This window comes from Strix uralensis, chromosome 7 (assembly GCF_047716275.1).
Source record: "Strix uralensis isolate ZFMK-TIS-50842 chromosome 7, bStrUra1, whole genome shotgun sequence".
Taxonomy (NCBI): Eukaryota; Metazoa; Chordata; class Aves; order Strigiformes; family Strigidae; genus Strix; species Strix uralensis.
The window spans coordinates 26,226,400-26,250,179 of record NC_133978.1 but is presented as its reverse complement, the minus strand read 5'-3'; the positions used below and the strand labels follow the sequence as shown (position 1 = coordinate 26,250,179).

General features: G+C 35.8%; 1 protein-coding gene across 2 annotated transcripts in view; it reads left to right on the top strand.

Annotated features, from left to right (window-relative positions):
- Nucleotides 1-23,780, top strand: part of ADGRA1 (adhesion G protein-coupled receptor A1) — a 284,883-nt gene that overhangs the window by 19,452 nt on the left and 241,651 nt on the right. The window lies entirely within an intron of this gene.

Genomic DNA, 23,780 nt, shown 5'->3' with positions numbered 1-23,780 from the left:
TGGAATCAAAGTTCATGTTGTATTTTGAAAGCTCATGGTATCATTTTTGTGCTGGTAAGATACATGTTGAAGTTGTTCATAAATGACATTCAATTTTAGGAACGATAAAAAAACCCACAGAACAAAACACCTTGCTGAGTCAGACCAATGATCCTCTAGGCAAATACTATGTCTCTAAATTCTGTCATTTGAAGAGTATGTGTTAGGTTGCAGGATTATTATTTTTGAGATGATAGGAAAAAAAGAAAAATGAGGGAGCAGTGGTGATGCATAGCTTGTAGGAAAGCAGTAAACTGCTAAATATCATAGAGATTCAGATGAATGTTGTCAATGTAGTGAAGTATCATCCTTCAAGTAAGTAATGGATTCTTCTTCAGTTGCAGAGGGAAGGCTTAATGATTCATCTGCACCTCCTTTCAGTCCTATTGCATTTTCACATCTACGTACCATGTTATTACCATTTTCTTCCATTATAGTAATACAAAGAAGAATGATTATGCTGGATTTCTTGCACGTGTTGTAAGGGAAATGGCCAAACAAATTATTCTTTTTATGCATAAAAAGTCATGGATAATGTGAATAAATGACAATAGCTCCTGATGATAAACAAAAGCATTACTTCATTGCTTTCCCAGGCCTGACCGAATGAATGGTCTGTAGGGCTCATGGCGGAGGTGTGAGGGAAGGATTTGGGGGAGGCCAGTTGTCACAGGTTTTCAGTGTTTCCGAGAAGTTCCTGCCAAGCATGGAAGCTCAGTAATATGTAAGTAAGTTAATTAAGCATCTGCTGTTCTTTTGCCTGTACTTTCATCTGGCATCCCCTGGGATGGGAGTGGTGGTGACCAGAAGGAAGTATTTACTTTTCTTCATCACTACATAAAATATAAAAGCTGCCGTGATGAAGCTTGAGGGCGAGAAGGTATGGTGCCTTAATCTTTCTGGAAATTTTGTGTGAGGTAAAACTGGCTGTTTGCCTGGGATTTCCAGGTACCCAGCAGCTAGGCAGGAGGGGTGATGGTAAGCAGGTGCCTGGCAGCCCAGGATATTTGTGCAGGGCTCCAGTGCAGGCAGAGCTGTCGATCCATGGTGTGAAAGAGCTAGTGCTGAGGACTGGATGTCCATCCAAGAGAGGTTTCAGTTCTTACTTCAGAGCATTTAAATGCTGCTGTGGAACTCTATTATACATATTTTGGGGATGAGGGGGGACTGTGTGCTTGTATTTAATTTCAGACTAGTTCTAGTCTGGTCTCACAGACTGAGTGCCCCTCTCCTTTTGAAAGGCATTAGGTGAATTTGTGAAGCAGAGAGAGCTTGAACTTCATTTCACCCACAAGCACAGTGCACTTGGACACTGTTTTGTGCTGCAGACCAGAGCACAGAAGTGGGGACAGGCAGGATTCCCCTCAAAGCACATTTTGTGTCCTCAACTCAACAGGATACCAGCATGGGGATGCCATGGTGGTTGCTGAAAGACCAGAAGGGATGGTGCAGATTTTGATAGGAGCCAAATGCAATGAATTTCCAAAAACCCATTCTCAAACAAACAAACAGGGGAAAAAAAAACACCAAAAAACAAACACCAAATTCCCCAACTAACTGTGTGGAAGTGAAGTTAAACCCCTTCTTATGTCTATTCTGTCTTTCATGGTAAAAAGACCTTTGAGTTCTCTTTGGGGAGCAAATGGACTAAGCAGATCTTCAGAGCTCTGGCCAACTTACAGCCCTGTCATACATACTTGAAAATTACTTGACACAGTTTTATATGTTAGTTGTCAGTTCAGAAATTCAGCGGGATTCTACGTTATTTCTGTACACAGAATTCCTCAGTGTTCTTGATAGACTTTGTAGTATTTTATTATTGTGCATCTCTGGTTTATGCTGTGACATGACTGAGCTCATGAAAGTGAACTAATCATACACCTTGCAAGTGCCTGGGATGAAATGATTTTAGATATTTACTAGGATCAGTTCTGAAATGTTCACTGAAAGTTTTATTGAATAGAATATGAAATAGTGACACTGAGAGGCATTCAGAAGTGTTTAAAAAAATCAGCTAACTTACTTTTGTTTGCCAGTGTTATGGATAGTGCATTTTGAAATTAAGGTATTTGAAAAGGGAAGGACCTAGCTCTATTTTCAAAGTGCTTTGTGTCTTGCAATATTATGATTTCCTATTACTTCAGCTGATGACCAGGACATAAATTAAAAAGCTGCGTGGGTAAAAAGGACAGTCTGGAACAGCAAAACAAGAAACAGGTTAATCACAGCTGTTACTTAAGACCTCTGACAACCTTCTGTCTTTGACACTTAATGGATTCTTAGGACAGATGCATTCATATTAGCTTGATTTACTACAGTGAATTTTAATTTCAACATCATGTTATACCAGATGCAAGATACATGGAGTATTTGAACTGACACATACAGGTTAAACATCCTTCTATTGAAAAACAGAAGTTACTGTAAGCAGCATTATGTCATCAGAGAATTCAAGTCTTATACTACTCCAGGTCAGAATTCAGGGGATTAGATTTGTCCTAGTTTGTTTAAGCCATGAACAGGGTCTCAGACTTGAGTTTCAAAAGTCACTGTTGCCTCTCAACCAGCCCTGTAGGGCACCTTTGAAGTAGGCCCTTTGTCTTCAGGGTTGCACGTTCTAAGTGGATAATCTTTAAATAAATACATTCATTTTCAGGTTGTTACAAGCTGCTTTTCTTGTGAAGTTTCATTAGCTAGGAAGGGGAACTGGTATATTTCTCGCTTTCTAAAAGAACTGTATTTCACAGAAGATGGTAGGAAGGTACTTTTTTTAAAAAAAATATTATGTTTTCCCCATTTCTTCTCCTTTGCTGCTGGAGTGGTTTTAGTTGAAACTTATCTAATGCTTTTAGATGGTCTTCTAGCTGTAGCCGTTGCCAGCCAGTGTAAGTCTGGCCTACTGCCTACAGCAAAGTAAGTCTAAAAGTAAACCTGCAAGCCACACGAGTACCTAGTAATTGTACATTAGAATATGTGTAACACACTTAAGAAAAATACTTGTGCACTGTTTTGCCTTTTGGGAAGTTCTTATTCAGTCCATGTGTTTGCTGGCCAGTTGTTCTCATCTTCTGAGGAATCTGGGATCACATCCCATTTCAGGAAGGTTTTGGGTCCTCCTTGATCAGCTTTGAAGTCAATTCCTGACTGAATCCAAACTGGGAAAAGTAGCTTCCCTCTGTGTGGCCACTCTCTGCATTGAAGTGTTGATCTGGAGATGAAGGTTCTGATGAAAAAGTAAGCATAAAGGACATGACAATGATGTCTTCAGATGGTCAGTTATGTATTAAAAATAACAGGTGCAGTTAAGGATAAGAATGTGATGGATGTGAACAAATATGCTATGGTGATTCAACTGTTTTTGCGTGAAAAGTCATTATTATTGTTTATTTATGAAGTACCGTGAAGGCGTGCTGGATTTCATAAATAATCTAAGAAGTAGAAGGGAGGCAAATCTGCTAAAATTGTAAAGGATTTTTAAGTACTGGATCAGGTCAGCAGTCCTTACTGAAGAACAAAATCATACCTTTTTTGGGTGGATTTATATATGATAGCTGCTGGATTGCTGTATTGGATCAATATGGTTCTGAGGTTGCCTCAGTCATTTTATCACAGGAATAAGTTGATAGGTACAAGGTATTCAGTAGACTTTGAAGGCAATGCAGGAATATCAAGTCTTCAAATAGATGTTAATTACAGTAATAATATTTTGAAAGTCTGGAGACCAGAAAAAATGATTCCCAGAAGAAAGCCAACAGTTCCAATGAATTAACCTTCAAAGAAAAATTTCAAGTATAAAGAAATAAGAGACCTCTTGGATGCTGATATATCATAATATCAGTTGTAGGAACATGGATTTTGTCTGTGTTAGGAGAGAAGAGAATTAAACAAAGGATGTATTTTAAGATACTTCAGTGACAGGGCTGTTTCTTAACACACAAGTCATCATCATATGTCATACATTATTTTGGTAGTTTTATTAGATGCTTGTGCATTGAACCCAGAAAATGTAAAAATTTTTTTTGATTTCTCAGGAGAGAAGAGGTAGGGCCAAATGTTATCCTTGGCAGGCATAAGGACTGGCAGGATTTGGTCCACACTTAGTATTTTTAAGCTGTTCATATTTTGCACTTGTATCTACTGAGTGCTAATGAAAAATCACTATTTGCCTGTTAAGCACTCTTGGATTAAAAAAAACAATTTTAACTTTAACTTTTTTTTATACATTAATTTTGGAATATGTTTCTCTTTTCAGAAACAGTCTAGAAAAGACAAAGCTTCCATTTTTCCTTTTCTATGCTGTGATAATATTTTTGAGGTTTAACAAAAAACCTTTTAAAAATTTTTACACTTGGGCTGTACAAAATCTACTTATAGGCCTTCATACGTCTTTTTGACACAAATGAAACTGGAAAAACTTAATACTCTGGACTTCGGAGCGTGATTAGAGACATAATCCCCAGTAAGGAAAGAGTGAATGACATGGATACATTGACAAGATATAATGAGCACTAAACTGAAGAGGGAACTTTTAATGAAATTGGAGAGGAGGTGAAGTGAAGGAAGTAAAACTTAAGTATGGAACAAATATTACTTATGAAAACAGCATTATTTTCAAAAAAGTTTACCACTGCAATATAAAAAAATAAAAACAAGTTAAAAAGTCTGAGACAGAGTTATTTGAAATAAAAATATCTAAATGAAGCAGTAAATTTAGTTGATACGAACGACAAAACTTGTGAAACCAACCAATACTTATATAAACTATATCTAAATGCAGGGAGTGAAACTGTCAAAGCAGGTAATATACTTTAAAAGGAAATTTGGAAAAGAAAATGTACAATGAGAAAATCTGTTTACAGTGAAGTAAATTAGAAGGGCTGCAGGCATACATTAATTGATGTTATGGAGTAATAAGCTTATTTGGGACAGACTTTAAACAATGTGGGGTTTTTCTCATTCCTTTGAAGTGTGCAGTACTTCACACAGAAACAGGGTTGTCAGTATACAATAAAATATATCAATCAACAAGATAATTACTATATTTCTGTGTTGTTTACTACCAAAAGCAATCAGAAATATATTTTAAATGTTAGGAAAATGCAAGAAAACCCTCATGCATGCTGATAAAAGTAGTTAGCTTATGCTGCTGTTTTTGTTTTGATAAATTGCTAAGTGTTGACATATTAAAGTTCATACCCTTTTTATTTTTTGGTGCATGTCAGCTGCCATTTTAATTTAACGTGTGCTCAGGACAATGTATGCAGGGTAATATTTATTTTGATTTTTTGGCAGGTTCCGGTCAGCTGCACATTTTGTTATTTTACTTTTTCCTTCCCTCCACTTCCCTTAAGTCAGGAACCATAGCTTCCTGTAATGTGGCTTTCACATATTCTCTAAGGAAATTTAATTTCTAGATTCAAAAGCTGCCCATCTCAAGTTCAAGAGCTCTTCTTTCTTCATGAAAACATATTTATGAAACTATATAGCTTAGGAAAATTTTAATCAGCCTTATGAAAATTCTTTCTCTTTAAACATAGTAGGAAAGCTGAAGGAATTTAAAGATAAAGGCACATTGTTGAAGTTTAGAAGACTGTCTTGAAGGTTCATAATAACATTGTAGGATTTAGGAATTTAAATTCCTTTTATTATAGATTCAAAACTACCCCTAAGCATATAAAATACTTTGCCTACTTTACAGACTTAACATTCCAAAGCAGTATGGCCAAGAGCTCCACTTTTATTTTGAGCTTATGGAACTGTTAGAGCTCAATAGCCTTCTCTGGGGAACAAAGTGAATGTAAAGTACTGAGTCCAGTTGGAAAGCAAACTTAGTGTATTTTGTTATAGTTATTCTGCGTGTTGGAAAGTAAGATACTAGAATTTTCACTTCTTTAAGCGATAATTCATTTGGGAATGAATGAGGCTAGTGGTGGTTTGTAGTTGATTTTTGCTGCTCATTCTTTCTGAAACTCTGCAGCTACAAAATTATGCAATATAAATTATGCAGCTAGAAATTGTACTCATGAATGTTATATGCCTTGGGCTAATACAGCTTATAAAATCTTGTTGCAAGCTTAAATAAATACAAATGAAATAATATCACATGTACTGTATAAGCTTGTTGATACAGACGATGTCATTTAAGTTATATTCAAGCTAAATAAAAGATCTGTTAATCTTATTCTTGCATGCCTCTTAAAGCCCACAATGATTTTGTATATATTTTTAAAAAATTGTGTAATAAATTGCTACCTAAAATGTGTAACTGCTGACTAGTCAGTGGTTAGCTGATGATTAACAGATGGGAGTGAGATGATCCAGATTGTAGGCCAAGGAGCTTTTTATAGTTCTGTTATATCATTTGGATAAAATTACAACCATGGATGCTTTAGAAGAATGGTGATCAAGTAGTTAAAGTGTGGTACCTCTCGTTAGGTTACTAAATCTGTTCTTCATTTGAGTATGGTGAGTATGGGGAAACTTGCTGGGACATTCGTTGAAACATCTATCTCTTGGGCATTTCTGAAGAGAATACTGAAATCTAAAGTGTGAGAAAGTGATTAAAAGTGAATTCACTTCTGTATCTTCAATCTGATCCAGTTAAGTATTTACCTCACTCACCTCTGTCCTGGGTCTTCTCCCCTTGCCCATTTCTGGCAGTTGTCTGTAGACTCTCTTTCCACATTTTACTGTAAGTGGTGAGAGACTTCCTCAGGTGCTGAGCAAGTGCTTATTCTGATGATGCTTTCTAAAACACATACGTTGATACTCTGCATTGGTAAATTGGGTACTCTGAGAATGTTCTAGCTTGATGCAAAGAGTTTATTTTGGTGAGCAATTACCTAGAAATGTGGAAAAGAGATTTATAAGCTGACCACCTAGATTTCAGTGAGAGTTGCATAGCTAGTTGGTGATATGCAATATGAGTAAGAGTGGCAGACTCAAGTATTAAATCAGTATAATTTAACATGATTGAAAGTGGCGGGCTCAGTTATGAAGTCATTCTTCTTGTAGTTTTTAAACCTCTTTTAAAATGATTCTTTTCAGTCTGTAAAGGTACAAAATCACAAATAATACCTAAGATAAGAGATGTCTTAAACAAAATGGCAAATAACAAAGTACAGGGTACAGAGCAGCCCTACCATTGTTGCTTTATAGTCACATGCAAGCAAAAGTTGTAACTTGTATTGCTTGCTATATAATAATGTCGCTAGTTTTATACATACGTAATATAAATTGAATTAAAAAATAACTCTCTCCAAGTTTGGCATTTTGAAAAGCACTAATCCATTATAGACAGAATCAGTGTTTGTGGTGAAATCTATAAAATCTTGAAGGTACTTGTATTGCTCGGTCAGGTTGTGTTAACTGTATTCTGAATGGTTTTAATATTTTGTTGACATTCTCCAAATGAGATTGGTATTTGACTCTTTTATTCAGTTCAACTCTAAGGTATTTGAGGAGGTTTTTATGCATTAATTTTGCTATTTTATTATTATTATTCCCCTCCTCCCCTCTTTCTTGATAGTTGAACTCGAATAAATGCTCTAGCTGTGAAGGTATCTGATTTCAGGCTCCAGTGCTAGCAGTAGGTCCTTAAAGTTCTGAAATCAACGTTAGGAATAGTCTTTAACAGGTTTACAGGAGCAACCGTCTTATTTTGGAGTACAAGCCATAACTGTGAATGCAATTTCATCTGCATTTAAGATAAATTTGTGGTCACACAAACCATGGTAACAGTGATTTATCACAGCTGTAAAAGGTTGGTGCAAGCTCAAAACCTTATCCAACAGTGAATGTTTTCATAAGGCTTATTGCCAAGATAGGTATAGAGAGAGGTTTTGTTTTTAATATCACAGATGATTTAGTTGATCAGAGTGAGAGCAGAGTGGCAATTTATAATTGACTGACTGAGTTAACAGTCTTTCTGTCAGACAGTATTAGGTGTGGATGAAAGGTCAATGAATGCCACCACAGTTTTTCATTGCTTTTGGTAGCCAAGTAGCTACATAAAAGTCAGTCTCAGAATTTCACCAAGTGACAATTTATTTAACCCTTCCTGCACCAATTCAAAATGCAGCCACTGTTGTGAGCTGTGTCATCCGTTAAACAAAAGTACTCATCATTAGCTGGATTCAGTTGTCATCTTAATCTACAAGAATGGCCATTAATTTTACAGCCTCGTACCCTTCAAATATGTGTAGAGAGTATATGAAAGAAATTTTGACAGTCAAACTCTTCCTTTCAAGCCCAAGTACTTAAAGCACTCTGTAAAGATGCCATCAAATCCAGCAATCTTTTTTATTTATCTCCTACACTGAACAGGGAGCTGAGAATACAGCAGATATCTGACACCTTGATGGAGTTCTGTAGATGTGTTCTCAGGCAGGATTTGTTTGCTGCTGTCTTTAAGTTTATGATGAACTGTGTGGATCAGCAGTCACATTTTCTTGTACTGGATTTTAAGTCTTTTGGTACACAGCATCTGCTAAGTGGAAGTGATTTCAGGCTTTACACCTTGACTTTGCAAAGTCAGTACTCTGTATGGAATATTCCCATCTTTTTGATCTTGTCCGCTCAAATCATGTCAAGCTATCCCTGAATTTCTATCAAATCATACCGGTTACAATTAGTGAATGCCACTTTAAATCTCAATCGAATATTCTGTAGGGTTTGACAACACAGAGAAGATACTGCTTTTCCAAAGAGGCCTGTAAAATACTTGTTCTCTGGCATTAACAGAGATATGATCTAGCACGTTACCTTGTGTATAATCGTTTTTAAGGTCACTGATGTGATCTGTATGTAGCTTAATGCTGACAAAACTGGAGGTGACCATTATCCCCTCTAGGATTGCAGATTCTTGCTGAAATGATGCTGCCAGTTTTTATTGCAGCCTGTTACTCTCTGAGGTGTATCACCTGAGCAAATCCCTAAGCATCTCTCTTACAAAGGTAGGTAGTTAATTTTCATGTCGGGTGGTGTTATACAGGCAAAATGAACTTGGTCTTTGCTTTGAGGTTTTGTGTCTCTGCTCAGAAGAGCCCCTTCGCATCCATCGCTGGGTTGGTGGATGTCCCCAGGAGGAACCACTGCTTTCACTGCCCTTCTGCTCAGAGAGGTTTCATAGCTGAGCTTGATGTTTCAGCTGTTTCACACTTAACAGGAAAAGCACCAAGAAAGCTTTCCCAGAGAGATGAGCTAGTGCTTTACAGAAACGTAACTGGTTTAATGGAATCCATAAAATGAGTATGTGTATGTGTGTCGGTCTTCATACGATAGTGATTTAATAAGAAGCTCAGTCTTAGGGGTGAAATTAGCTTTGCCTAAACAAGTGCAGCTGGAGTTGTCTTAAGCTTTCTTAAGCTGACTTGTGCATCTCAGCTAATTCTTACTCACAACTTTTGCTCTCGTGGTAATTCTCAGCTATGTAATTCTCATTCAACCTAATGCTCAGGTTGAAATCAGTGGAGTGGGAAGGAGAGTTGCTTGCTCAGAGTTGTAGCCTGAAACACCGGAAATTTGATTTTGTTGCCAACTCAGCCACCAGCCCAAAACTGCACAAATAATTCTCTTTCTGGTACTTTGATTTACTGTTTGTGAAATAATATTTACATAAATGGGTGTAATTTTAAGGGTAAAGAATGCTCAGATGTGCTTTGTAGAACAAAGCACAATGCAGCTTCCAGTGGTAGGGTCCTAATGAAGATAATCTCATTTTTTTGCTTCTGGATTTTGTCTTTGATCATAAAGCCTGTACGAAAGTTTAAATATTTTTATTTCCATTATTCCTTTGTTTTTGATCTAACTGTTCTCGATACCTATGTTATTTTGCACTGGAAGTGGAGGGAGCTTGAAATCCTTTGTTTATTCATGTCCTGTGTTCTTATCCAGATAGATTATTGCAAAATAAAAACAGTCTTAGTTCCATTCTGCTAAAACCAGTGAGACAAGGCTTTGCAATGACTTCAATGTTCAGCATCATTCATAAGACAGTTTGCCATTTTAAATATCTGAAAGTCTGTTCCCTCATAGAAGGTTAAGAAAATTCTGTTGGCCAAGGAAAATAATTTTCAGAGTAAGGAATGATATGTTTATATATCATCTAGTATGCATATTAGAATGATAAAAAAGGACACAAGAAGATACTGCCTTTTACTTTTCTACAGCTCCCTTTGGTCCTGGCTATACGAAGCCAGTTTAGTTTAGCACTTTAACATATCAAAAAAATTTCTAGTACACGCAGCATGATAATGGTCTTCAGATGCACATGTATCAGAATAGATAGCTGTTATGTCATTCGTTACTGTAGGTGTAAGAAACATCAAAAGCAATTTAAAACGCTAGTTATCTTGGCTCTGTTGAATCCCAAGATAATGTCTGAATATGTACTCAATAGTCTCTGAAAGGTAAAACATCCCCTCTCTAGGAGTGATTAGCTTGATGAAGGAACATTTCTGAGTTGTACATCCCCAGCACGTATAACTCTGAAATGAAGTAAATTTACGAATAGAGTCTTTATAGATAGAACTGTAAAAATAGCATCTAGGAAACCTATTTTCTATTTATTTAGTGTAGGAATTTAAAGTCATGCCTGTATCGGATTATTCAGCAGCAGTTGTATAGCTTTTAGTTAAGAAGTGCTTCAGAGCTAACAATCTGAATATTTCACTGTGAGAAGAGCCCTCAGGGGACCATGGGCACTCAAAATGAAGCTGCTTGATGAAATTCTCAAATTCTTACTCTCCTTCTGACTTTTGCTACCTGGAGAAAGCTCTGGGTCAGTGTGAACATCCCATTGATGGGGGCTCAGTCATCAGCAGCTCCCTGATCCTTTTCCAGTCCTATATTCATGGGGGCTGTGCTGAGTCCTGCCAGTGCTGCTTGCCCACTCTGGGAGCCCTGACTTACTTCCTTCCACAAAAGTGTTGGCAATTCTGAAGGTTTGCTCTGGGCTCCAGAGGGAATGAGTGGAGCGTACTGCAGAGGTAACTGCCTTGTGCCCTCCTGTGGCAGGGAAGTATGAGCTTCCTGCTATTTCAGAAAATTATGTTTTGGGATTCCAAGGTCTGTTGCAATAAGTGCTTCTAGGGTTAGAGTTTGAAGGGTGGGGAAGGAAAGATTGCTGTCAAATTCATGTGCTCATAAGTCATGAATCGAGTTTTGGGGGGGGAGTGGGAAAAGACCTTTTTCCCTAAGGATTCCTCTAATGAACCTGCACGGTACACCTGGGTCAACTTTCTTTTTTTTTTTTGTATCCATGATATTTGGAAACTTCTTGTTTTAAAGAAAGTTGACAACCAGAGACTTCTCGGCGATGGAGGTTTAAAAAAGTGCCAAATCCCTGAAAAACTAATTCCTTTCCAGAGTTGTCATCTTGAAATAAGATGTATTTTATATGTATAGAAATGTTTTTGAAAATGAATGGAAAAGAAAATCAGAGCATGACACAGTAGATAATACTGCTGTAGGTAGACAACTGATACGGATGTGTCAAGATTGGTTTCAGGTATATTGTGCTTATGGAAGTGTGTGATTGTCTTGCCATGAAATGCTTTAAGGTAATTTTCTATTATTCTACATAAATATTCAAATTGGTTAGACCAGAATCATATCTAATTAAGACATTGAGCTATTCTTAATAATTTTTTCCCTAGTCTATACTGAATGTAATTGCTCAGGAGCAATTAGTTCATGATCCCTTGACTTCTGTAAAGGACTTGGAATGAGAATGTTTTTTCTTGGTCAAAAAGATGCCTGATACAAAGATTAGAATGAGTAGCCATTTTTGAAGTGTATATTGGATCTTGTGTTACAATTTTGAAAGAATTTATTCTTGGAAATTAAAATCCTGCTTTTACCTAATCTTTAATACATCATTCAGAAAGCTTTGTAGGGGAGGACTTTTCATATCTTTTAACTATTCTGTGGCACTTTATTGATGCTAATTTGTGGCATCAAATCTCGCAATCTCTGTAAGTGCTTTTCTGATACTCTATAAGAATTTAAGAGTCTGATGGAAGGTAAGTAAGAGTAGGGTCGACATAGTGCTTAGGGATAGGGTGTAGTTGGGAACTGTCAGTGTTAGGTCAATGGTTGGACTAGATGATCTTCAAGGTCTTTTCCAACCTAGATGATTCTGTGAAGCAAACAAATTTTAGAGAAAGAGGCTTAACTAGTAAGGAATAACAAAGTTAGCTAAGTTCAATACAAGAAACACAGAATAAATGGATATTTAAATTTGAAGGAAAATTATATTTATTCTCTCTTTAGTCGTTGTAATAGCATAGTGTGAGAGGAAAACATTGAAACAGCATTGAAATATTCAGGCTTAATGTAAAAATGTTATTTGGTAATCCAAAGAATGTATGTTACAGACTTTTCTTTCTAATATAGATTAAATTTCTTTTTTTTAATCATCTGGCCAGCACTTGACAGCCTTTAAGAAATATTACATGGTTTTGATCTAAATCCAATGACACTATCTGTACTAGCAACTTACTGCCTTAAATACTATATGTTAGCCATCTCATACGCTCACACAGTAAGCCCAGAATGGTGATCTGATGTGTGTCACTTGTGCGGGTGATCAGTAAAGAAATAATGACTATGTGTGTTGCACATAGTACAGTTATAAATGAGAAAATGACATTTTAATGGAAAAGAAACTGATGGGTACCCATGCTGATTTTAGCTATTATTAGAATGGTCTGTTGTGCTCTGGACTTTGTTGTACCTTCTTGTCTTGATTCATCTTCCATATCGATACACCCAACTATCCATTACTCTAACAGTGGCTTGGCTGAAGAATGAATGTCTGAGCTATTTATTTTAGGAATTATTTAAGGACCTGCTCCTTTTTTGTCATTCTACTGAACTTCAAACTGGTCACGCTACTTTCTTAAAGAACAAAAGTTGTGTATCACTTGTGGACCAGTTTAATAAATAGCTGATTAATTGTATGTGTACCAGAAGAGACAATCTTTATCTTACTTTCCTTTAGTTGTTTTTCTTCATTAGTGCTTAAAGCTATGCTTTCTTCCCTGTCCCTGCATTTTTTCTTTTGTGCCTTTTATTTCTTCTGTTCTTCCTGTAGACAGTCTCTATTTTAAAAAATAAATAAGTGCAACTGGTCTCACTTAAGCAAGCTCCTTTCATGTAATTTCAGGCATCACTGAAAAATGCCGTTTCTCTCATTATTTATTCAAGGATCTGAAGACACTTCTGAAAAATGAATAAATTATTCTGTCATCATTATTTTAGGAAAACTTTAAAAAACACTAAAAGAAATGAATTGGGAAACCATTAGGAATAACCAAGCTTCGTTTAACATAGCTGTGATAGCTTCAGGACATGATTCCCTACAAAGGCTTTGGAATTCCTTGTGGATATTGCTGCCAAAATTTATTACTGTAAAAGCAATGCAGTCAGCTACAGTGATTGTACAGCTAAATGTTTTAGGAGGCATTTGGCAGAAATGCATGCTCCGAGGTAAAGCTGAATATTTGCAACCAAGTATCAAACAAAAGGTTGTTGAATGAATGGGCCGAACATTGTCTAATATGAAAGAAACAAAGATAAAGCAAGGTAGGAAGAAGTTAGTTGTTTGATGGAAGTTGGATCAAATGCTAGGTTTCTTTGTATTATTTATACTGGTATTTTGAACAGTTGTGCTGAAAGCTTTATTTCAAAGATTATGGATATAACTAAAATGGAAAGAACATCAAATATTGAACAACACAGCCTTGGGAAGATAATTTTAAGTACCTGAACTGATAGATAGCATTTGAGGCTAAGATTAAAAAAAGACAAATCACAAGTGAGACAGTCATTGACCATTTTAGCTTGGAAGCTGAGAGGTAGATGCACTTGGAGATGATTGCTCCTGTGTTACATTCATTACATGGGATGAGAACTGCCTTTCCAAATGTCTTACAAGAATCTTATCTTTTAGCCCATTTTCTTAAGGTAACCACGTTGTCCTTCACCAATGCAAAATCTCTTTGAGGTAAGACACAAGAACATTGCTTAAGCTCAAAATTAGTACTTTTAACTGAGTAAACTGAGTCTTCTACTTGTAATGATTATCAATTCTCTGTACTGATTTGACACTTTAATATGTTTTCAAATTTGAAAAAAAATTTGGCTGAAAGCTTAATTATTTTTAGAAGACAAAATGTTTCTGTGTATATATATTCAGTAATAATAACATAGGGAATTTTTTAAGTAAATCCTTTAATAATTAGTCCTGGAAAGAATGGAAATTCTATACAGATTATTTGCAATAATTGTTACATTTTAATATTTTTCCAATATGACTTGGGTGGGCAATACAGAACTGGGATTTGATATGACAGAGGTTGCTGTCATGGTCTCACTTGTGACATACAGAACCTGAAAAAGTTACTTAAAAGGAAGGCACTGTCACAGAAATAAAACACATCCAACCTGTAGGCTACACACTGGTGATTTTGCTGTATAACCCCTAGTACAAATATTCTTGATCCAGTTAGGGACTCATGTCTGAGGAGATTCAGGTATAGTTTAAGGTAAGCATCCTTCATGTTTAGGGTTCCTCAGTCTGATACTTGTTGTGACAATCCTGGTTTTTGCTCTGTGTGTCTGGTCTCTGCAGTAGGTATAGAGCAGAGTACCTCTGTGCTGTCTGGATCTAACTTCTGAATTCAAGTTTTTCAGGAATTGTTTAATCTCTTGTAGTCCACTTTATAAATAGTGCTTAAGGCCAAAATAATCCACAACAGCTAATGTCTGTTACAAAAAAGTGTCACCATTTTGCCACTCTGAGCAGCTCTCTGATCTAACTGGATCTGCTCTGGGCAGGAGATGGCACTGGATGACCTCTGGAGGTTCCTGCCAATCTAGGTGATTCAGAGATTGTAAATTAGCTATGGTTCTGCATTTTCTACCTCAACAGGATGGTATCCCAAAGCTCAGTTTTTAAAACCATTTTCAAGCCTTGCAGCACCACCAGAAGAACTGTAAACTGATATGATGGCCTGTATGCATTATGTGAGGGTCATTTGCTTTCTGAATTAAATACGAATAATCACCAACTGTTTAAAATTTCAAGATATCATTCTGCCAGAGAATATATCAGTAGTTGTCTGAAGTACTTCAGAAAAACTTTTTTGTCACTCCCTATTAGCAGTTAAATTTCTGTTCCTCTCAGTCTTTGAAACGAAATGGAGGACTAGGAGGAGCATTCTGACATGCAGTCCTACTGGCTGAGGCAAAATAGAGTAAACAATTTAGATTTAATAACCTAACTCTTTAAAATGTCTCCTTATGAGAGAAGAGTTTCTCTTCAAATTCAGCTAGGAATTATTTTATGTTGTCAGACCAGTCTTATTTTCAGGCTTTCAGTTTTCAGATATATTACCCCAAGGATCCAAAATGAGTTTTGTATTTTATTGAATTATCATATGATATACATCATCATTTAAAAAAAATTAATACTGCAGATACCTCTTTCGTGAAACACAATTACAATCCCAGCAGAACCTGTGAGTTAAGATATAACCATTATAAAAGCAAACCAATTTGGAGGGGAATCAAAATCAATTAGTACAGTGAAAAATTTTTCTGGATTTATATTCAGGAATTGTTACTGCTTATCTGTTGTAGTAACTGAGACACATGAGTATTTTGAAGACAATTCTGAGCATGTTTTTCAGAAATAATATGGAAACTTTACTGGTTTAGAAATGCATACAAAATTAGGAAAACTGGGAAAAGCAGAAAAGGTGTTTCAGGGTTTAAAAACAGTGGGCTGAATAACAGTAATGCTGAAAAGATCTTATGAAGGAACTAAAAGGTAATATAAAAAGTGTAATAAACAAGGAATGGTGACTCAGGAATTCTTAATCCTTTTCCAAAGCGATTTAGAAGAATGAAAGGTGTAGTAAAATCCAAATAGATTACTCTTATTAAAATTTTTGAACTTAAGTAAGGAGTCAGATTTTTATTTATAGAATAAAGCCAACTGAATGTATCATAGGTAATGTAAACAACAAGTTTGGCCCACCTGCAAGAGCTGCAAGGCAGATTGGGATGCTGATGATTATTTGGCTGAGCAGTAGAGTGTAAGCTCAGGAGAAAGGAGGGGCATGCTGTTATGTTGACCTTGACATGAAGCACCATGGCAAATTACTTGCAATAACCATTTTGAAATGGGGAACCTAAATGGACTCCTTAGTTTCACTGAAATGAGTGTAAGAATTCCTGTCCTACAGGATAAAGATGCTTCTCAGCTCTTGTCTCCCTAATTGGTGCCAAGCACACTGAAATGCTCAAATCTGCACATTGTTCTTGTGTATTGTTCACTCAGCAGCTCTGCTCATCCTGGTGTTGTAAGCACCGTAGCTATCAGTGAATTGTATAAGAGTTTGAATGAGAAATAAAAGAATGTCATTTTCCTGTAATGTCAACTGGATTGAATGACAAGAAAATCAAAAGCTAATTCTCCTATAAACAATCACTTCATTAAATTAATTTTCATATTACACCAGCTTACTCACAGTGAAGAACTTGTTATTTTTTCATATTCTGTATCAGTCTAATTTTTCCCACTAAAAATGCATTTTAAATATATATTTGAATGAAGGCTGTGCAGTGGGTCAAAGGCAAAACCAGGAACAACAACTCATGCAGACCCATGCTGTCACCAGTTGCCTACATATGCTTTTAGAAATGGTGTTTTACTGAGAGTTCAGATGTAAGGATTTCCTTCTCATTGTAGAGAGAGCTTTGAACAATTCCTCCCTTTCTCCAAAGAAAATGTTGACAATAGAATCTTTGATCTTCAAAAACTAATGCACGTGATAAATTTAATTCATGTAAATAATTCTGCTAGACTCAGTAGGACCCATCACAAAGTTAAACACACATAACTATCTCTCGACTAAAGACCATGCACATTGTAGGTATAGTGGCATAGTCCAAAAGTTCACTTAGATAAAATTATCTCTCTTTTAAAAGATGTAATGAAAATGCTGTCTTATCAAAAGATCATGCGTTAGTTTTTTTTAGATTACATTTGGAAAAGCTATCTGTACTCAAGTTCAAAACTTCTAAAAGCAAGATTTATCTAGACAGTTTAATGACATAAATACATGTACATGTTGTAGTAAAATAGTAATGATTCATCACATTTTTATATTCTCAGCAGTTCAATATTCTATGATTTCAGGAAATAGCACTGCATAATTTTATTCTACGTGCTGTTTATATTGTTAAGCCTTTTTCTACAATCATCCACGAATAACATAAATTTTCCACGTTTTGACTTTATTGAATACAGTTGATTAAACTTTGAGCATAGAATCCTGTATGGGTCTTCACTGATCTTTACATCTTAAAGTTTTTGTGGAAAAAAATGTTTTACTTAAGCGAATCATCTAGTTCAGAAATTTGCTGGTGCTTGACAAGAGCCATAAAACAGACAACCACATTTCTTTTCTGAAGTACTTATATTCCTGTTAGTAATGCTTTGATTCCTGCTGCTTCTTGTCCTGTCCACTTAGTGAGTATCACCCTGTAGTGGAGGGGGCTTGTTTCAAAATCTGGGATCTCTTTAGCTCCCTCACTGTTAAGAAATCATATTAAGATTTCTATTTGAGGGTGACCTTAGTGCTTCCTTTTGTTAATACGTTAATACCACTGAACCAGTATTAGGGAAAGAATGAATCACAGAATCATCTAGGTTGGAAAAGACCTTGTAGATCATCTAGTCCAACCATTAATCTAACACTGACCATTCTCAACTACACCATATCCCTCAGCGCTATGTCAGCCCGGTTCTTAAACACCTCCAGGGATGGGGACTCCACCACTGCCCTGGGCAGCCCATTCCAACGGCTAACAACCCGTTCTGTAAAGAAATACTTCCTAATATCCAGTCTAAACCTGAGTTGTGAGTTCTGTTAGTGATGATAATATTTTGTTTTACTGTTTGAATTGTGATGTTGCTTCCACAAAAATGCTCTTGAATATGATTTTAGTTAATTAAATCAGTTGGTGTGATGATTTATGCAAGAGCTCTCTGGCTTTGTTATTTTGAATGTGACCTACCAGTCTCTTATATCACCCAAGAGGACTATTAATGAAAAGCCACCAGTATGAACACTGAAGCAACAAAAATGTGTTTTGCCTTATACTTTGAATTACTAAGAGTGAGGCTATTGAACAGTTATTTTCCACAAAAGCAGTATTGTGTTTCCATAACATGAGTGGTCAGCTACAGTTTCTCTTACATTCCATTAAATGTATGACAGACTATTAGTGTTTTTTTGCACTTTTGGAAGGACTTTGATTTAAATAAATGATTACCACAAGGAAATTTCTCAGTGCTTATAGTTTCATTGCTTCTTTTGATATCATCAAATAGTGCCAAGATCTGTAAGTATCTGTTCTGCTGGTACTGTTCTAATTAGAAGGATAATTAGTACACTTACTGCTTCTATAGCTATAGCTGTTTGGGGTTTTTGCCACGTGTAACGCTCTATCTACAATGGAGGGTAATTTTTGAGTATTTTTCTGTTTTCACTAATGCTTGGGATTGGTTATGCTGCAAGTGAATGGGTTTAACAAAAGCTGATATATACTGAAGATACTGATAAAACCAGCTGGAATTAGAGATACTAAGTGACTAGGTTTTATTACTTTCTACAGGATTTTTGTATGATTCCTTTCAAGAATGTTGAGAACACACTTTGTTTAGTTTGAAAAGACAATACAATGGCCCCCAATCCCCTTAGGGAAGAGAGGTGTCACTTGAGACCATTATATGCATCTTTAGTATTCTGATAACTTATCTTTATGCTTTTTAAAGTTTTGATGTTCTCAGAGTATCAGGTGCTATGAATTACTATAGACAAATAGTGATATATAATGAATTGATAAGTATTTCTCATATCAAACTGGTTATCAAACTATGTAGGTGTCTGCCACACCCTATTCATCTAGTGAGCTGTCAATACTGTTTTCAGTCATTTTTCTCTCTTCACTTATCAATCAATTTTTATTTTTCTATGACTTCTTCCCAGTTTATCTGTATAGTTCTGATATTATCTGTTGAAGCTCTAGGTAGTAGCTCAGCTGTGGTCTTCAGTTAGGAGCGAAAAAACAAAAGTGCAATTACTACCTGTATTTTATAGCTTTGTATGTCTCTATATACGCAGGCTTCCATGTAAAATGATTAACTACTATCAGTACTTAAATTTTTATTTTAAAATAAAATATATTCCCCTCTTCTTGAACTGAAATTAGTATGTAAGAGAAACTGCAGAACTTGAAACACAATTTCTTAACACAACCCCAACACACAGGTCTCAGATGTACAATCTTAATGGACTGAGCTTTCTATCTTTTGTCATGTTATCTTGGATATCCATCTAACACACCTTTTTACCTGAAAAGTGGGAAAACAAACAGGAATTAAGAGGAATTGCAGAGCAGGGGCAGGTATGGTTGGTCTTCTGATTGGTGTCTCCTGTAATACTTCAGTGTCCTTTCAGCTGGTCTCAGTGAGTGGGCCTTAAAGAAAGGATTTCGGAGGGATTAATTTTCCAGACATTGGTTGCTCATTTTCTTTATCATTGAGACACAGCACTGGGTCAGGTCTGGTCTGAACCAGCTCCTGGTCTGCCCAGTGGAAGATCAGGTGGAAGTTGACATTTTACTGTTTTCATGAAGTTTGAGTGGGATTTTCTTTGCTTGTGTTTTTTTGTTTATTTTCCCCTGTGAATATTGTCAGAGGAAATACATATTTTCAGTAATGGGTCATGCTTCCTTCTGTGTTCACTATGCATTTGGGAATAGCAATCTTCATCTAAATGTCATGTCTTCCTTGGATTTGGTTATCTGAGATGTACTTTCTCTGTGGACGCACTGCTGTGTAAACGCAGTCTTTAGGTTTTACTGGGTGGGATGCAGTACCATCTCACTGAAGAAGCCTCAGCTGTGGAATTTGTTTCCTCTGTAATGTCAAGTGAACCCAAGTCCATCGACTTTGAAGGCGTGGTAAAAAGATTCTTTCTCTCTGCTTGCGGGGTTGTGGGAAGTTGGTTTGTTTGTGTTATGATTGAGAGCTTTTTATTTGATACTTTTTTAATATTACAGTAGATTGTCTTATACTGGGCATGTTTTATACTTGAATGAGACTTCGTTGCACAGGATTACATCTTTTTGTACTTTTAATGGTTTCACAGAAACAAAAATCTTAGCCTCAATTTAGGCAGACTGTGATTTGTGGTTTGTTTAATTCAAATGGAAGAACCAGAAAATCAGAGGGAAGGGTTGTAAACAGTTAGAACAATTCGTCCTTTTAGGTACGTCTGCACTGCTAAAGAAAGAGGTCCAGGAGAGAGTGGAAACAATGGCTTGTTGACCATCCATGCTTCTTGGTTGTTAGTATGCTCCTTGTCATGATTTTCGTCCTTGTGTACATGTGAGGTTGGTTGGTTTGTTTCCAGTGCAAGAAGAGTGAAATAGCATGCAGCCTGTGTTGCAGGGAAGTACATCTGCATCGTGAAACTTCCAGTTACTTGGGGTTTGGATCATTATATATAGTGTAAAGACAGTTTGCAAACTGAACTTTAAAATAAATACTTCTCAGAAGGATTCTTCAGGATACTTTTTTTTTTTAAAGAAAAGTAAAACTTTTTAAAGAAAAGTAAAAAAATAAAACTTTAAGTGGATTTTGGTTTTAGAAGATAGTTTCACTGACAAAATGTGTTCCTCTCCTCAGAATAAGATATTGAAAATATGAGATTCTTAGTACATGACTAGAAACTGATAATTATTTAAACCAGCTGCCTAGCTGCAATGTGTAACAATATTTATTTCTGTGATTCACTAGCACATCAGAAAAAACCCAACAGATAAGTGAAAATGCTGTGAATAAATAAAATGTGAGAAGTACTTAATCGTAGTGGGTGCATGGTGGTGATTTTTTTAAAAAATCTGTATTAAAAAACTATTTAATCTTTTATTAAAATCAGTGACTCGGTTTCTGTTACATCTGAAAGTTATGTTATAAGCTATCCAAAATCAAATACATGAATAGCACCTTTTTCCATGTATTTATCCACCAAACCTTTGCATCTGTTAAGTACAAGAAAAGAATGCTTCGGTAAAATTTCTGCAGGTCTCTAATTACAAACATCTCCCTGGAAGCAGGTGACTGTATTCAAGGGAAAAGAGATAGCTGACTATTTCAGCCATACTTCATACATTTCATGTCCATTCTGTTACTTTTCTGAAGAAGTAATATACAAAATTACTGTGTGTAATTTCAGCATGAAGAGTAAGAGCTACAATTTGACCAGGCATTGATTACTTGAAAAGTTAAGACTCATTTCTGAGTTAGAATATTGAATGTTTAGCCAAAACTTTCCTCTCTTCTAGCCTCATTCTGACAGCAAATATCCTCAGAAGGGAAGAATGTAATGAGTTGCATCAAAAGTTTAATAAGTGATTCATGACTGTATGAAAAATAATGTGATTTAAGTTTGCCAGTGAAGTTGTTCATTGAATTCACAGAATTGGTTGTCAGTGCAAACCAAGTCCTTCTCGATAACAGTCCATTGCAAGTTCTTCGACATCACTAAAGCTTTAATTAAAAACAGGTGGATTCTTCCCATGTAGTGTACCAACCAGGTGAACGAAATGTAGATAACTTGTATTAATTATTAGAGAAGAATTTTTTTTCCCCCACAGACCTTATTGGAATGCTAGGATTCTCTAAACCTGTGATTCTGAACAGAAAAAAAATCATGTTTTAACTATAATACCCATGTTACTTTGTTTATAAAACCTGAATTTTAGTTGGCACTGTAGAGAAGAGAAGGCCCTGAAGGAAACTTGATTTTTGAAATCTGATCTCCTTGTGAAAGTCTCTGTGAAAGTCTGGTATAAAGATTTGAAAGGCTCCATTTAGAAATGCAAATTTACCTAGTAAAGCTCTATGATTTTTTTTATTTTAAATTCTGTGGTGTCTGTTATATTTTTCAAGACTCATTTATCTTTTAGAATAATAAGAGCAAATGACTAAATGAGATAGCAGTACTGTGGAATGTGAGCTGTGTTTACTGTGTTCTATTTATGAACTAAATGTTCTGCTTAATCTTGTGATTTATTACTAGTTAGATAGTTCTCTTTAATTTCTAGGAGTTTGTTTTATGGGGATTGATGATACTGGTTTCAGCCTACACAGTTAGGGCCATACAGAAGGAAACGCAGAGGTAGAGAGTAGGAGACCCGTGTGCTGCTGACTTGTGCTGCATTTTCATGGAGTTGCCAGCAAAGTTCAGACTGCACTCTTTTTCTGGGCATAATGAATAGAAGACTGGAAAAACAAATTGGCACCATGAAAATTTTTCAAAGACAGAACTACTTGTATCTAAGCCAGATGAGAGTTCTGAAGTGCATGTGTCTGCAAATCAGGCTATGCAGAACAGTCCAAATATAATATTTATATCTAATGTCATTGTAATAGATCTCAAAGATGGTCTCTCAGCAACACAGCATATAACCAAATGACCCAATATGAAGTGGAATTTATGATGTTAGTCTTTCCAAGCCCAGCCAATTTTAATTTTGGACTTTATTGTTTCTTGACTGACACAAGTTCTGTGCAGCCTCAGAAGAGAAGGTGAGTAAAAGAACTGAATCTAATAATAAAACATTTCATGTATTTACGTTTTCTAGTTTAGGTAGTCAGAATTTTAAAACAATTTTCCAGTTTAGTAACAGTATGGGCACCTGAAAAGTTCAGAAAATCTGATAAATGAGACAAATTGAAACAGTTTGTGGTCTTTCATCATGTCACTGCTGAAATGTATTGCTAAGATGGTAGTGAAGAGTTGGTAAATTAGAGAAATACTTAACGTCATGCGTATGATTTTTAATCTGAGAAGTAGAATCCAATCTTGTGAGATATGGAGTTTCTTAGCTGATGGCAATTGACTGTGTGTATATTGTAGCATGTTTAATTTTTGCATAAATAGAGGCTTCTGTGTGCTTTCAGATGCCTGGGTGTAAGTGTTCATGATTGATTCCAAATTGCCACTTGTTGGGTGAGGAGTAATGTTGCTGCAAGTGTATTAGTAATAACATATTGTAATAACATAGAGGTCAGATCTGAGCTGCTCAGTACTCCATGCTCTTACAGTGGGCCATCAAATCGCATCAAAATATATTTACACATGTTTATTGATGAATTTTAGAAATAACTTGCAAAAATATCCAAATCTTACTAATATTCCAGTATTTTAACTTTTCTACATCAATAATTATTTTCTGTTTCACTATGGGTCAGTGTTATGTGTTGTCTTTTGCACCTAGACTTTCCATTGTTCATGTACAATGGGAAATGCGAAGAGCGAGACAAGTCAAGATAGTCCTGTGTAACAGATTGTTTTAAAACTTTACAAAAGTAAAAAGTCGATTCACAAACTGTCAAGTTTTCTAGTTAAGAGCATTCTTTTGAATATTTTTGTTTGTTTTATTTCTAGCTTTACTGCAAGCTATGTCTCTTATTTTGAAATGGAATTTTGTGCACTAGAGAAGTATAATTTGTTGTAAATGTTACATTAAAAGACTCATTTCTCAAGCAGTTGGAATTAGATTTTTTCAGAGTCAAATGTTTCTTCTGCTCATTGCATAATCATTAGATCTGTTTAAAAAACCAATTTCTTGAGCTTTTAAACAAAACTGCATTT